Consider the following 16,475-nt stretch of genomic DNA (forward strand, 5'->3'; position numbering starts at 1 on the left):
CTGCCCATTAATGAGGGCACATTAACGACATTGCTTTTGGCTGTTTTCCAATGTCTTGTGCTGCTAGCTGATGCCACCTACACCACACCAGGGCCTGAGTGACCGGCTGGGGCCACTTACACCACATCAGGGCCTGTGGCTGCTGGCTGAGGCCACTTACACCACACCAGGGCCTGTGGCTGCTGGCTGAGGCCACTTACACCACACCAGGGCCTGTGGCTGCTGGCTGAGGCCACCTACACCACACCAGGGCCTTACTTGCTATTGAGGCCACTTACACCACACCAGGGCCTGTGGCTGCTGGCTGAGGCCACCTACACCACACCAGGGCATTAGTTGCTATTGAGGCCAATTACACCACACCAGGGTCTGTGGCTCTTGCTCAGGCCATTTACACCACACCAGGGCCTGTGGCACTGGCTGAGGCCACTTACACCACACCAGGGCCCGTGGCTCTGGCTGAGGCCACTTACACCACACCAGGGCCTGTGGCTGCTGGCTGAGGCCACTTACACCACACCAGGGCCTGTGGCTGCTGGCTGAGGCCACTTACACCACACCAGGGCCTGTGGCTGCTGGCTGAGGCCACTTACACCACACCAGTGCCTGTGGCTTCTGGCTGAGGCCACTTACACCACACCAGGGCCTGTGGCTCTTGCTCAGGCCACTCACATCACACCAGGCCCTGCGCTTCTGGCCGAGGCCATCTTCACCAAACCAGGCCCTGTGCTGCTAGCTGTGGCCATGTACAACACACCAGGCCCTGTGCTGGTTCCTGAGGCCATCTTCAACAATCCAGGGCCTGTGCTGTTAGATAAATGCTAAACTGAGCCTTTGGGTTAGGGTATTATGCAAACATGCAGGTATGGTTAAAGGATTGTCTTCGTAACTTCAGGTACTTGCCACCTAATCAGTTGAATCCATAAATTGAGACATTGTGCTGGGGCCAGCAGCTTACGGCCATACCACCCTGAGCACGCCCGACCTCGTCTGATCTCGGAAGCTAAGCAAGGCTGGGCTTGGTTAGTACTTGGATGGGAGACTACCTGGGAATACCTGGTGCTGTAAGCCTTTCATTTTCATGTCATTGAACCGCTTTTGATCCAGAGAAGGGGTGTATTAAAAGACCAAAAGCAGCTGCCCATTAATGAGGGCACATTAACGACATTGCTTTTGGCTGTTTTCCAATGTCTTGTGCTGCTAGCTGATGCCACCTACACCACACCAGGGCCTGAGTGACCGGCTGGGGCCACTTACACCACATCAGGGCCTGTGGCTGCTGGCTGAGGCCACTTACACCACACCAGGGCCTGTGGCTGCTGGCTGAGGCCACTTACACCACACCAGGGCATTAGTTGCTATTGAGGCCAATTACACCACACCAGGGTCTGTGGCTCTTGCTCAGGCCACTTACACCACACCAGGGCCTGTGGCACTGGCTGAGGCCACTTACACCGCACCAGGGCCTGTGGCTGCTGGCTGAGGCCACCTACACCACACCAGGGCATTAGTTGCTATTGAGGCCAATTACACCACACCAGGGTCTGTGACTCTTGCTCAGGCCACTTACACCACACCAGGGCCTGTGGCACTGGCTGAGGCCACTTACACCACACCAGGGCCTGTGGCTGCTGGCTGAGGCCACTTACACCACACCAGGGCCTGTGGCTGCTGGCTGAGGTCACTTACACCACACCAGGGCCTGTGGCTGCTGGCTGAGGCCACTTACACCACACCAGGGCCTGTGGCTGCTGGCTGAGGGCACTTACACCACACCAGTGCCTGTGGCTGCTGGCTGAGGCCACTTACACCACACCAGGGCATTAGTTGCTATTGAGGCCCCTTACACCACACCAGGGCCTGTGGCACTGGCTGAGGCCACTTACACCACTCCAGGGCCTGTGGCTGCTGGCTGAGGCCACCTACACCACACCAGGGCATTAGTTGCTATTGAGGCCAATTACACCACACCAGGGTCTGTGGCTCTTGCTCAGGCCACTTACACCACACCAGGGCCTGTGGCACTGGCTGAGGCCACTTACACTACACCAGGGCCTGTGGCTCTGGCTGAGGCCACTTACACCACACCAGGGCCTGTGGCTGCTGGCTGAGGCCACTTACACCACACCAGGGCCTGTGGCTGCTGGCTGAGGCCACTTACACCACACCAGGGCCTGTGGCTGCTGGCTGAGGCCACTTACACCACACCAGGGTCTGTGGCTCTTGCTCAGGCCACTTACACCACACCAGGGCCTGTGGCACTGGCTGAGGCCACTTACACCACACCAGGGCCTGTGGCTCTGGCTGAGGCCACTTACACCACACCAGGGCCTGTGGCTGCTGGCTGAGGCCACTTACACCACACCAGGGCCTGTGGCTGCTGGCTGAGGCCACTTACACCACACCAGGGCCTGTGGCACTGGCTGAGGCCACTTACACCACACCAGGACCTGTGGCTCTGGCTGAGGCCACTTACACCACACCAGGGCCTGTGGCTGCTGGCTGAGGCCACTTACACCACACCAGGGCCTGTGGCTGCTGGCTGAGGCCACTTACACCACACCAGGGCCTGTGGCTGCTGGCTGAGGCCACTTACACCACACCAGTGCCTGTGGCTTCTGGCTCAGGCCACTCACATCACACCAGGCCCTGCGCTTCTGGCCGAGGCCATCTTCACCAAACCAGGCCCTGTGCTGCTAGCTGTGGCCATGTACAACACACCAGGCCCTGTGCTGGTTCCTGAGGCCATCTTCAACAATCCAGGGCCTGTGCTGTTAGATAAATGCTAAACTGAGCCTTTGGGTTAGGGTATTATGCAAACATGCAGGTATGGTTAAAGGATTGTCTTCGTAACTTCAGGTACTTGCCACCTAATCAGTTGAATCCATAAATTGAGACATTGTGCTGGGGCCAGCAGCTTACGGCCATACCACCCTGAGCACGCCCGACCTCGTCTGATCTCGGAAGCTAAGCAGGGCTGGGCTTGGTTAGTACTTGGATGGGAGACTACCTGGGAATACCTGGTGCTGTAAGCCTTTCATTTTCATGTCATTGAACCGCTTTTGATCCAGAGAAGGGGTGTATTAAAAGACCAAAAGCAGCTGCCCATTAATGAGGGCACATTAACGACATTGCTTTTGGCTGTTTTCCAATGTCTTGTTCTGCTAGCTGATGCCACCTACACCACACCAGGGCCTGAGTGACCGGCTGGGGCCACTTACACCACATCAGGGCCTGTGGCTGCTGGCTGAGGCCACTTACACCACACCAGGGCCTGTGGCTGCTGGCTGAGGCCACTTACACCACACCAGGGCATTAGTTGCTATTGAGGCCAATTACACCACACCAGGGTCTGTGGCACTGGCTGAGGCCACTTACACCACACCAGGGCCTGTGGCTGCTGGCTGAGGCCACCTACACCACACCAGGGCATTAGTTGCTATTGAGGCCAATTACACCACACCAGGGTCTGTGACTCTTGCTCAGGCCACTTACACCACACCAGGGCCTGTGGCTGCTGGCTGAGGCCACTTACACCACACCAGGGCCTGTGGCTGCTGGCTGAGGTCACTTACACCACACCAGGGCATTAGTTGCTATTGAGGCCCCTTACACCACACCAGTGCCTGTGGCTTCTGGCTGAGGCCACTTACACCACACCAGGGCCTGTGGCTCTTGCTCAGGCCACTTACACCACACCAGGGCCTGTGGCTGCTGGCTGAGGCCACTTACACCACACCAGGGCCTGTGGCTGCTGGCTGAGGCCACTTACACCACACCAGGGCATTAGTTGCTATTGAGGCCACTTACACCACACCAGGGCCTGTGGCTGCTGGCTGAGGCCACTTACACCACACCAGGGCATAAGTTGCTATTGAGGCCAATTACACCACACCAGGGTCTTTGGCTCTTGCTCAGGCCACTTACACCACACCAGGGCCTGTGGCACTGGCTGAGGCCACTTACACCACACCAGGGCCTGTGGCTCTGGCTGAGGCCACTTACACCACACCAGGGCCTGTGGCTGCTGGCTGAGGCCACTTACACCACACCAGGGCCTGTGGCTGCTGGCTGAGGCCACTTACACCACAACAGGGCCTGTGGCTGCTGGCTGAGGCCACTTACACCACACCAGTGCCTGTGGCTTCTGGCTGAGGCCACTTACACCACACCAGGGCCTGTGGCTCTTGCTCAGGCCACTCACATCACACCAGGCCCTGCGCTTCTGGCCGAGGCCATCTTCACCAAACCAGGCCCTGTGCTGCTAGCTGTGGCCATGTACAACACACCAGGCCCTGTGCTGGTTCCTGAGGCCATCTTCAACAATCCAGGGCCTGTGCTGTTAGATAAATGCTAAACTGAGCCTTTGGGTTAGGGTATTATGCAAACATGCAGGTATGGTTAAAGGATTGTCTTCGTAACTTCAGGTACTTGCCAGCTAATCAGTTGAATCCATAAATTGAGACATTGTGCTGGGGCCAGCAGCTTACGGCCATACCACCCTGAGCACGCCCGACCTCGTCTGATCTCGGAAGCTAAGCAGGGCTGGGCTTGGTTAGTACTTGGATGGGAGACTACCTGGGAATACCTGGTGCTGTAAGCCTTTCATTTTCATGTCATTGAACCGCTTTTGATCCAGAGAAGGGGTGTATTAAAAGACCAAAAGCAGCTGCCCATTAATGAGGGCACATTAACGACATTGCTTTTGGCTGTTTTCCAATGTCTTGTGCTGCTAGCTGATGCCACCGACACCACACCAGGGCCTGAGTGACCGGCTGGGGCCACTTACACCACATCAGGGCCTGTGGCTGCTGGCTGAGGCCACTTACACCACACCAGGGCCTGTGGCTGCTGGCTGAGGCCACTTACACCACACCAGGGCATTAGTTGCTATTGAGGCCAATTACACCACACCAGGGTCTGTGGCTCTTGCTCAGGCCACTTACACCACACCAGGGCCTGTGGCACTGGCTGAGGCCACTTACACCACACCAGGGCCTGTGGCTGCTGGCTGAGGCCACTTACACCACACCAGGGCCTGTGGCTGCTGGCTGAGGTCACTTACACCACACCAGGGCCTGTGGCTGCTGGCTGAGGGCACTTACACCACACCAGTGCCTGTGGCTTCTGGCTGAGGCCACTTACACCACACCAGGGCCTGTGGCTCTTGCTCAGGCCACTTACACCACACCAGGGCCTGTGGCTGCTGGCTGAGGCCACTTACACCACACCAGGGCCTGTGGCTCTTGCTCAGGCCACTTACACCACACCAGGGCCTGTGGCACTGGCTGAGGCCACTTACACCACACCAGGGCCTGTGGCTGCTGGCTGAGGCCACCTACACCACACCAGGGCATTAGTTGCTATTGAGGCCAATTACACCACACCAGGGTCTGTGACTCTTGCTCAGGCCACTTACACCACACCAGGGCCTGTGGCACTGGCTGAGGCCACTTACACCACACCAGGGCCTGTGGCTGCTGGCTGAGGCCACTTACACCACACCAGGGCCTGTGGCTGCTGGCTGAGGTCACTTACACCACACCAGGGCCTGTGGCTGCTGGCTGAGGGCACTTACACCACACCAGTGCCTGTGGCTTCTGGCTGAGGCCACTTACACCACACCAGGGCCTGTGGCTGCTGGCTCAGGCCACTTACACCACACCAGGGCCTGTGGCTGCTGGCTGAGGCCACTTACACCACACCAGGGCCTGTGGCTGCTGGCTGAGGCCACTTACACCACACCAGTGCCTGTGGCTGCTGGCTGAGGCCACTTACACCACACCAGGGCATTAGTTGCTATTGAGGCCCCTTACACCACACCAGGGCCTGTGGCACTGGCTGAGGCCACTTACACCACACCAGGGCCTGTGGCTGCTGGCTGAGGCCACATACACCACAACAGGGCATTAGTTGCTATTGAGGCCAATTACACCACACCAGGGTCTGTGGCTCTTGCTCAGGCCACTTACACCACACCAGGGCCTGTGGCACTGGCTGAGGCCACTTACACTACACCAGGGCCAGTGGCTCTGGCTGAGGCCACTTACACCACACCAGGGCCTGTGGCTGCTGGCTGAGGCCACTTACACCACACCAGGGCCTGTGGCTGCTGGCTGAGGCCACTTACACCACACCAGGGCCTGTGGCTGCTGGCTGAGGCCACTTACACCACACCAGGGCCTGTGGCTGCTGGCTGAGGCCACTTACACCACACCAGTGCCTGTGGCTTCTGGCTGAGGCCACTTACACCACACCAGGGCCTGTGGCTCTTGCTCAGGCCACTCACATCACACCAGGCCCTGCGCTTCTGGCCGAGGCCATCTTCACCAAACAAGGGCCTGTGCTGCTAGCTGTGGCCATGTACAACACACCAGGCCCTGTGCTGGTTCCTGAGGCCATCTTCAACAATCCAGGGCCTGTGCTGTTAGATAAATGCTAAACTGAGCCTTTGGGTTAGGGTATTATGCAAACATGCAGGTATGGTTAAAGGATTGTCTTCGTAACTTCAGGTACTTGCCACCTAATCAGTTGAATCCATAAATTGAGACATTGTGCTGGGGCCAGCAGCTTACGGCCATACCACCCTGAGCATGCCCGACCTCGTCTGATCTCGGAAGCTAAGCAGGGCTGGGCTTGGTTAGTACTTGGATGGGAGACTACCTGGGAATACCTGGTGCTGTAAGCCTTTCATTTTCATGTCATTGAACCGCTTTTGATCCAGAGAAGGGGTGTATTAAAAGACCAAAAGCAGCTGCCCATTAATGAGGGCACATTAACGACATTGATTTTGGCTCTTTTCCAATGTCTTGTGCTGCTAGCTGATGCCACCTACACCACACCAGGGCCTGAGTGACCGGCTGGGGCCACTTACACCACATCAGGGCCTGTGGCTGCTGGCTGAGGCCACCTACACCACACCAGGGCCTGTGGCTGCTGGCTGAGGTCACTTACACCACACCAGGGCCTGTGACTCTTGCTCAGGCCACTTACACCACACCAGGGCCTGTGGCACTGGCTGAGGCCACTTACACCACACCAGGGCCTGTGGCTGCTGGCTGAGGCCACTTACACCACACCAGGGCCTGTGGCTGCTGGCTGAGGTCACTTACACCACACCAGGGCCTGTGGCTGCTGGCTGAGGGCACTTACACCACACCAGTGCCTGTGGCTTCTGGCTGAGGCCACTTACACCACACCAGGGCCTGTGGCTCTTGCTCAGGCCACTTACACCACACCAGGGCCTGTGGCTGCTGGCTGAGGGCACTTACACCACACCAGTGCCTGTGGCTTCTGGCTGAGGCCACTTACACCACACCAGGGCCTGTGGCTCTTGCTCAGGCCACTTACACCACACCAGGGCCTGTGGCTGCTGGCTGAGGCCAATTACACCACACCAGGGTCTGTGACTCTTGCTCAGGCCACTTACACCACACCAGGGCCTGTGGCACTGGCTGAGGCCACTTACACCACACCAGGGCCTGTGGCTGCTGGCTGAGGCCACTTACACCACACCAGGGCCTGTGGCTGCTGGCTGAGGTCACTTACACCACACCAGGGCCTGTGGCTGCTGGCTGAGGGCACTTACACCACACCAGGGCCTGTGGCTGCTGGCTGAGGGCACTTACACCACACCAGTGCCTGTGGCTTCTGGCTGAGGCCACTTACACCACACCAGGGCCTGTGGCTCTTGCTCAGGCCACTTACACCACACCAGGGCCTGTGGCTGCTGGCTGAGGCCACTTACACCACACCAGGGCCTGTGGCTCTTGCTCAGGCCACTTACACCACACCAGGGCCTGTGGCTGCTGGCTGAGGCCACTTACACCACACCAGGGCCTGTGGCTGCTGGCTGAGGCCACTTACACCACACCAGGGCCTGTGGCTGCTGGCTGAGGCCACCTACACCACACCAGGGCCTTAGTTGCTATTGAGGCCAATTACACCACAACAGGGTCTGTGGCTCTTGCTCAGGCCACTTACACCACACCAGGGCCTGTGGCACTGGCTGAGGCCACTTACACCACACCAGGACCTGTGGCTCTGGCTGAGGCCACTTACACCACACCAGGGCCTGTGGCTGCTGGCTGAGGCCACTTACACCACACCAGGGCCTGTGGCTGCTGGCTGAGGCCACTTACACCACACCAGGGCCTGTGGCTGCTGGCTGAGGCCACTTACACCACACCAGGGCCTGTGGCTGCTGGCTGAGGCCACTTACACCACACCAGGGCCTGTGGCACTGGCTGAGGCCACTTACACCACACCAGGACCTGTGGCTCTGGCTGAGGCCACTTACACCACACCAGGACCTGTGGCTCTGGCTGAGGCCACTTACACCACACCAGGGCCTGTGGCTGCTGGCTGAGGCCACTTACACCACACCAGGGCATTAGTTGCTATTGAGGCCACTTACACCACACCAGGGCCTGTGGCTGCTGGCTGAGGCCACCTACACCACACCAGGGCATTAGTTGCTATTGAGGCCAATTACACCACACCAGGGTCTGTGGCTCTTGCTCAGGCCACTTACACCACACCAGGGCCTGTGGCACTGGCTGAGGCCACTTACACCACACCAGGACCTGTGGCTCTGGCTGAGGCCACTTACACCACACCAGGGCCTGTGGCTGCTGGCTGAGGCCACTTACACCACACCAGGGCCTGTGGCTTCTGGCTGAGGCCACTTACACCACACCAGGGCCTGTGGCACTGGCTGAGGCCACTTACACCACACCAGGACCTGTGGCTCTGGCTGAGGCCACTTACACCACACCAGGGCCTGTGGCTGCTGGCTGAGGCCACTTACACCACACCAGGGCCTGTGGCTGCTGGCTGAGGCCACTTACACCACACCAGGGCCTGTGGCTGCTGGCTGAGGCCACTTACACCACACCAGTGCCTGTGGCTTCTGGCTCAGGCCACTCACATCACACCAGGCCCTGTGCTGCTAGCTGTGGCCATGTACAACACACCAGGCCCTGTGCTGGTTCCTGAGGCCATCTTCAACAATCCAGGGCCTGTGCTGTTAGATAAATGCTAAACTGAGCCTTTGGGTTAGGGTATTATGCAAACATGCAGGTATGGTTAAAGGATTGTCTTCGTAACTTCAGGTACTTTCCACCTAATCAGTTGAATCCATAAATTGAGACATTGTGCTGGGGCCAGCAGCTTACGGCCATACCACCCTGAGCACGCCCGACCTCGTCTGATCTCGGAAGCTAAGCAGGGCTGGGCTTGGTTAGTACTTGGATGGGAGACTACCTGGGAATACCTGGTGCTGTAAGCCTTTCATTTTCATGTCATTGAACCGCTTTTGATCCAGAGAAGGGGTGTATTAAAAGACCAAAAGCAGCTGCCCATTAATGAGGGCACATTAACGACATTGCTTTTGGCTGTTTTCCAATGTCTTGTGCTGCTAGCTGATGCCACCTACACCACACCAGGGCCTGAGTGACCGGCTGGGGCCACTTACACCACATCAGGGCCTGTGGCTGCTGGCTGAGGCCACTTACACCACACCAGGGCCTGTGGCTGCTGGCTGAGGCCACTTACACCACACCAGGGCATTAGTTGCTATTGAGGCCAATTACACCACACCAGGGTCTGTGGCTCTTGCTCAGGCCACTTACACCACACCAGGGCCTGTGGCACTGGCTGAGGCCACTTACACCACACCAGGGCCTGTGGCTGCTGGCTGAGGCCACCTACACCACACCAGGGCATTAGTTGCTATTGAGGCCAATTACACCACACGAGGGTCTGTGACTCTTGCTCAGGCCACTTACACCACACCAGGGCCTGTGGCACTGGCTGAGGCCACTTACACCACACCAGGGCCTGTGGCTGCTGGCTGAGGCCACTTACACCACACCAGGGCCTGTGGCTGCTGGCTGAGGTCACTTACACCACACCAGGGCCTGTGGCTTCTGGCTGAGGCCACTTACACCACACCAGGGCCTGTGGCTCTTGCTCAGGCCACTTACACCACACCAAGGCCTGTGGCTGCTGGCTGAGGCCACTTACACCACACCAGGGCCTGTGGCTCTTGCTCAGGCCACTTACACCACACCAGGGCCTGTGGCACTGGCTGAGGCCACTTACACCACACCAGGGCCTGTGGCTGCTGGCTGAGGCCACCTACACCACACCAGGGCATTAGTTGCTATTGAGGCCAATTACACCACACCAGGGTCTGTGACTCTTGCTCAGGCCACTTACACCACACCAGGGCCTGTGGCACTGGCTGAGGCCACTTACACCACACCAGGGCCTGTGGCTGCTGGCTGAGGCCACTTACACCACACCAGGGCCTGTGGCTGCTGGCTGAGGTCACTTACACCACACCAGGGCCTGTGGCTGCTGGCTGAGGGCACTTACACCACACCAGTGCCTGTGGCTTCTGGCTGAGGCCACTTACACCACACCAGGGCCTGTGGCTGCTGGCTCAGGCCACTTACACCACACCAGGGCCTGTGGCTGCTGGCTGAGGCCACTTACACCACACCAGGGCCTGTGGCTGCTGGCTGAGGCCACTTACACCACACCAGTGCCTGTGGCTGCTGGCTGAGGCCACTTACACCACACCAGGGCATTAGTTGCTATTGAGGCCCCTTACACCACACCAGGGCCTGTGGCACTGGCTGAGGCCACTTACACCACACCAGGGCCTGTGGCTGCTGGCTGAGGCCACATACACCACAACAGGGCATTAGTTGCTATTGAGGCCAATTACACCACACCAGGGTCTGTGGCTCTTGCTCAGGCCACTTACACCACACCAGGGCCTGTGGCACTGGCTGAGGCCACTTACACTACACCAGGGCCAGTGGCTCTGGCTGAGGCCACTTACACCACACCAGGGCCTGTGGCTGCTGGCTGAGGCCACTTACACCACACCAGGGCCTGTGGCTGCTGGCTGAGGCCACTTACACCACACCAGGGCCTGTGGCTGCTGGCTGAGGCCACTTACACCACACCAGGGCCTGTGGCTGCTGGCTGAGGCCACTTACACCACACCAGTGCCTGTGGCTTCTGGCTGAGGCCACTTACACCACACCAGGGCCTGTGGCTCTTGCTCAGGCCACTCACATCACACCAGGCCCTGCGCTTCTGGCCGAGGCCATCTTCACCAAACAAGGGCCTGTGCTGCTAGCTGTGGCCATGTACAACACACCAGGCCCTGTGCTGGTTCCTGAGGCCATCTTCAACAATCCAGGGCCTGTGCTGTTAGATAAATGCTAAACTGAGCCTTTGGGTTAGGGTATTATGCAAACATGCAGGTATGGTTAAAGGATTGTCTTCGTAACTTCAGGTACTTGCCACCTAATCAGTTGAATCCATAAATTGAGACATTGTGCTGGGGCCAGCAGCTTACGGCCATACCACCCTGAGCATGCCCGACCTCGTCTGATCTCGGAAGCTAAGCAGGGCTGGGCTTGGTTAGTACTTGGATGGGAGACTACCTGGGAATACCTGGTGCTGTAAGCCTTTCATTTTCATGTCATTGAACCGCTTTTGATCCAGAGAAGGGGTGTATTAAAAGACCAAAAGCAGCTGCCCATTAATGAGGGCACATTAACGACATTGATTTTGGCTCTTTTCCAATGTCTTGTGCTGCTAGCTGATGCCACCTACACCACACCAGGGCCTGAGTGACCGGCTGGGGCCACTTACACCACATCAGGGCCTGTGGCTGCTGGCTGAGGCCACCTACACCACACCAGGGCCTGTGGCTGCTGGCTGAGGTCACTTACACCACACCAGGGCCTGTGACTCTTGCTCAGGCCACTTACACCACACCAGGGCCTGTGGCACTGGCTGAGGCCACTTACACCACACCAGGGCCTGTGGCTGCTGGCTGAGGCCACTTACACCACACCAGGGCCTGTGGCTGCTGGCTGAGGTCACTTACACCACACCAGGGCCTGTGGCTGCTGGCTGAGGGCACTTACACCACACCAGTGCCTGTGGCTTCTGGCTGAGGCCACTTACACCACACCAGGGCCTGTGGCTCTTGCTCAGGCCACTTACACCACACCAGGGCCTGTGGCTGCTGGCTGAGGGCACTTACACCACACCAGTGCCTGTGGCTTCTGGCTGAGGCCACTTACACCACACCAGGGCCTGTGGCTCTTGCTCAGGCCACTTACACCACACCAGGGCCTGTGGCTGCTGGCTGAGGCCAATTACACCACACCAGGGTCTGTGACTCTTGCTCAGGCCACTTACACCACACCAGGGCCTGTGGCACTGGCTGAGGCCACTTACACCACACCAGGGCCTGTGGCTGCTGGCTGAGGCCACTTACACCACACCAGGGCCTGTGGCTGCTGGCTGAGGTCACTTACACCACACCAGGGCCTGTGGCTGCTGGCTGAGGGCACTTACACCACACCAGGGCCTGTGGCTGCTGGCTGAGGGCACTTACACCACACCAGTGCCTGTGGCTTCTGGCTGAGGCCACTTACACCACACCAGGGCCTGTGGCTCTTGCTCAGGCCACTTACACCACACCAGGGCCTGTGGCTGCTGGCTGAGGCCACTTACACCACACCAGGGCCTGTGGCTCTTGCTCAGGCCACTTACACCACACCAGGGCCTGTGGCTGCTGGCTGAGGCCACTTACACCACACCAGGGCCTGTGGCTGCTGGCTGAGGCCACTTACACCACACCAGGGCCTGTGGCTGCTGGCTGAGGCCACCTACACCACACCAGGGCCTTAGTTGCTATTGAGGCCAATTACACCACAACAGGGTCTGTGGCTCTTGCTCAGGCCACTTACACCACACCAGGGCCTGTGGCACTGGCTGAGGCCACTTACACCACACCAGGACCTGTGGCTCTGGCTGAGGCCACTTACACCACACCAGGGCCTGTGGCTGCTGGCTGAGGCCACTTACACCACACCAGGGCCTGTGGCTGCTGGCTGAGGCCACTTACACCACACCAGGGCCTGTGGCTGCTGGCTGAGGCCACTTACACCACACCAGGGCCTGTGGCTGCTGGCTGAGGCCACTTACACCACACCAGGGCCTGTGGCACTGGCTGAGGCCACTTACACCACACCAGGACCTGTGGCTCTGGCTGAGGCCACTTACACCACACCAGGACCTGTGGCTCTGGCTGAGGCCACTTACACCACACCAGGGCCTGTGGCTGCTGGCTGAGGCCACTTACACCACACCAGGGCATTAGTTGCTATTGAGGCCACTTACACCACACCAGGGCCTGTGGCTGCTGGCTGAGGCCACCTACACCACACCAGGGCATTAGTTGCTATTGAGGCCAATTACACCACACCAGGGTCTGTGGCTCTTGCTCAGGCCACTTACACCACACCAGGGCCTGTGGCACTGGCTGAGGCCACTTACACCACACCAGGACCTGTGGCTCTGGCTGAGGCCACTTACACCACACCAGGGCCTGTGGCTGCTGGCTGAGGCCACTTACACCACACCAGGGCCTGTGGCTTCTGGCTGAGGCCACTTACACCACACCAGGGCCTGTGGCACTGGCTGAGGCCACTTACACCACACCAGGACCTGTGGCTCTGGCTGAGGCCACTTACACCACACCAGGGCCTGTGGCTGCTGGCTGAGGCCACTTACACCACACCAGGGCCTGTGGCTGCTGGCTGAGGCCACTTACACCACACCAGGGCCTGTGGCTGCTGGCTGAGGCCACTTACACCACACCAGTGCCTGTGGCTTCTGGCTCAGGCCACTCACATCACACCAGGCCCTGTGCTGCTAGCTGTGGCCATGTACAACACACCAGGCCCTGTGCTGGTTCCTGAGGCCATCTTCAACAATCCAGGGCCTGTGCTGTTAGATAAATGCTAAACTGAGCCTTTGGGTTAGGGTATTATGCAAACATGCAGGTATGGTTAAAGGATTGTCTTCGTAACTTCAGGTACTTTCCACCTAATCAGTTGAATCCATAAATTGAGACATTGTGCTGGGGCCAGCAGCTTACGGCCATACCACCCTGAGCACGCCCGACCTCGTCTGATCTCGGAAGCTAAGCAGGGCTGGGCTTGGTTAGTACTTGGATGGGAGACTACCTGGGAATACCTGGTGCTGTAAGCCTTTCATTTTCATGTCATTGAACCGCTTTTGATCCAGAGAAGGGGTGTATTAAAAGACCAAAAGCAGCTGCCCATTAATGAGGGCACATTAACGACATTGCTTTTGGCTGTTTTCCAATGTCTTGTGCTGCTAGCTGATGCCACCTACACCACACCAGGGCCTGAGTGACCGGCTGGGGCCACTTACACCACATCAGGGCCTGTGGCTGCTGGCTGAGGCCACTTACACCACACCAGGGCCTGTGGCTGCTGGCTGAGGCCACTTACACCACACCAGGGCATTAGTTGCTATTGAGGCCAATTACACCACACCAGGGTCTGTGGCTCTTGCTCAGGCCACTTACACCACACCAGGGCCTGTGGCACTGGCTGAGGCCACTTACACCACACCAGGGCCTGTGGCTGCTGGCTGAGGCCACCTACACCACACCAGGGCATTAGTTGCTATTGAGGCCAATTACACCACACGAGGGTCTGTGACTCTTGCTCAGGCCACTTACACCACACCAGGGCCTGTGGCACTGGCTGAGGCCACTTACACCACACCAGGGCCTGTGGCTGCTGGCTGAGGCCACTTACACCACACCAGGGCCTGTGGCTGCTGGCTGAGGTCACTTACACCACACCAGGGCCTGTGGCTTCTGGCTGAGGCCACTTACACCACACCAGGGCCTGTGGCTCTTGCTCAGGCCACTTACACCACACCAAGGCCTGTGGCTGCTGGCTGAGGCCACTTACACCACACCAGGGCCTGTGGCTCTTGCTCAGGCCACTTACACCACACCAGGGCCTGTGGCACTGGCTGAGGCCACTTACACCACACCAGGGCCTGTGGCTGCTGGCTGAGGCCACCTACACCACACCAGGGCATTAGTTGCTATTGAGGCCAATTACACCACACCAGGGTCTGTGACTCTTGCTCAGGCCACTTACACCACACCAGGGCCTGTGGCACTGGCTGAGGCCACTTACACCACACCAGGGCCTGTGGCTGCTGGCTGAGGCCACTTACACCACACCAGGGCCTGTGGCTGCTGGCTGAGGTCACTTACACCACACCAGGGCCTGTGGCTGCTGGCTGAGGGCACTTACACCACACCAGTGCCTGTGGCTTCTGGCTGAGGCCACTTACACCACACCAGGGCCTGTGGCTGCTGGCTCAGGCCACTTACACCACACCAGGGCCTGTGGCTGCTGGCTGAGGCCACTTACACCACACCAGGGCCTGTGGCTGCTGGCTGAGGCCACTTACACCACACCAGTGCCTGTGGCTGCTGGCTGAGGCCACTTACACCACACCAGGGCATTAGTTGCTATTGAGGCCCCTTACACCACACCAGGGCCTGTGGCACTGGCTGAGGCCACTTACACCACACCAGGGCCTGTGGCTGCTGGCTGAGGCCACATACACCACAACAGGGCATTAGTTGCTATTGAGGCCAATTACACCACACCAGGGTCTGTGGCTCTTGCTCAGGCCACTTACACCACACCAGGGCCTGTGGCACTGGCTGAGGCCACTTACACTACACCAGGGCCTGTGGCTCTGGCTGAGGCCACTTACACCACACCAGGGCCTGTGGCTGCTGGCTGAGGCCACTTACACCACACCAGGGCCTGTGGCTGCTGGCTGAGGCCACTTACACCACACCAGGGCCTGTGGCTGCTGGCTGAGGCCACTTACACCACACCAGGGCCTGTGGCTGCTGGCTGAGGCCACTTACACCACACCAGTGCCTGTGGCTTCTGGCTGAGGCCACTTACACCACACCAGGGCCTGTGGCTCTTGCTCAGGCCACTCACATCACACCAGGCCCTGCGCTTCTGGCCGAGGCCATCTTCACCAAACCAGGCCCTGTGCTGCTAGCTGTGGCCATGTACAACACACCAGGCCCTGTGCTGGTTCCTGAGGCCATCTTCAACAATCCAGGGCCTGTGCTGTTAGATAAATGCTAAACTGAGCCTTTGGGTTAGGGTATTATGCAAACATGCAGGTATGGTTAAAGGATTGTCTTCGTAACTTCAGGTACTTGCCACCTAATCAGTTGAATCCATAAATTGAGACATTGTGCTGGGGCCAGCAGCTTACGGCCATACCACCCTGAGCATGCCCGACCTCGTCTGATCTCGGAAGCTAAGCAGGGCTGGGCTTGGTTAGTACTTGGATGGGAGACTACCTGGGAATACCTGGTGCTGTAAGCCTTTCATTTTCATGTCATTGAACCGCTTTTGATCCAGAGAAGGGGTGTATTAAAAGACCAAAAGCAGCTGCCCATTAATGAGGGCACATTAACGACATTGATTTTGGCTCTTTTCCAATGTCTTGTGCTGCTAGCTGATGCCACCTACACCACACCAGGGCCTGAGTGACCGGCTGGGGCCACT

At 58.6% G+C, this 16,475-nt stretch overlaps 8 non-coding genes across 8 annotated transcripts; all 8 read left to right on the plus strand.

The window, feature by feature from the left end:
- Positions 1–952: 952 nt before the first annotated feature.
- LOC143417282 (5S ribosomal RNA) lies at positions 953–1,071 on the plus strand. The gene has a single exon (XR_013097502.1). It is a non-coding gene; the product is annotated as a 5S ribosomal RNA (ribosomal RNA).
- A 1,845-nt stretch (positions 1,072–2,916) lies between these two features.
- On the plus strand, positions 2,917–3,035 carry LOC143417903 (5S ribosomal RNA). Its single transcript, XR_013098051.1, has one exon. It is a non-coding gene; the product is annotated as a 5S ribosomal RNA (ribosomal RNA).
- A 1,449-nt stretch (positions 3,036–4,484) lies between these two features.
- On the plus strand, positions 4,485–4,603 carry LOC143417913 (5S ribosomal RNA). Its single transcript, XR_013098061.1, has one exon. It is a non-coding gene; the product is annotated as a 5S ribosomal RNA (ribosomal RNA).
- Positions 4,604–6,569: 1,966 nt separating this feature from the next.
- Positions 6,570–6,688, plus strand: LOC143417904 (5S ribosomal RNA). The gene has a single exon (XR_013098052.1). It is a non-coding gene; the product is annotated as a 5S ribosomal RNA (ribosomal RNA).
- Positions 6,689–9,170: 2,482 nt separating this feature from the next.
- On the plus strand, positions 9,171–9,289 carry LOC143417924 (5S ribosomal RNA). Its single transcript, XR_013098072.1, has one exon. It is a non-coding gene; the product is annotated as a 5S ribosomal RNA (ribosomal RNA).
- A 2,082-nt stretch (positions 9,290–11,371) lies between these two features.
- On the plus strand, positions 11,372–11,490 carry LOC143417905 (5S ribosomal RNA). Its single transcript, XR_013098053.1, has one exon. It is a non-coding gene; the product is annotated as a 5S ribosomal RNA (ribosomal RNA).
- A 2,482-nt stretch (positions 11,491–13,972) lies between these two features.
- LOC143417935 (5S ribosomal RNA) lies at positions 13,973–14,091 on the plus strand. Its single transcript, XR_013098083.1, has one exon. It is a non-coding gene; the product is annotated as a 5S ribosomal RNA (ribosomal RNA).
- Positions 14,092–16,173: 2,082 nt separating this feature from the next.
- Positions 16,174–16,292, plus strand: LOC143417906 (5S ribosomal RNA). Its single transcript, XR_013098054.1, has one exon. It is a non-coding gene; the product is annotated as a 5S ribosomal RNA (ribosomal RNA).
- The last annotated feature ends 183 nt before the right edge of the window (positions 16,293–16,475 follow it).

This window comes from Maylandia zebra, linkage group LG3, assembly GCF_041146795.1.
Source record: "Maylandia zebra isolate NMK-2024a linkage group LG3, Mzebra_GT3a, whole genome shotgun sequence".
NCBI lineage: Eukaryota > Metazoa > Chordata > Actinopteri > Cichliformes > Cichlidae > Maylandia > Maylandia zebra.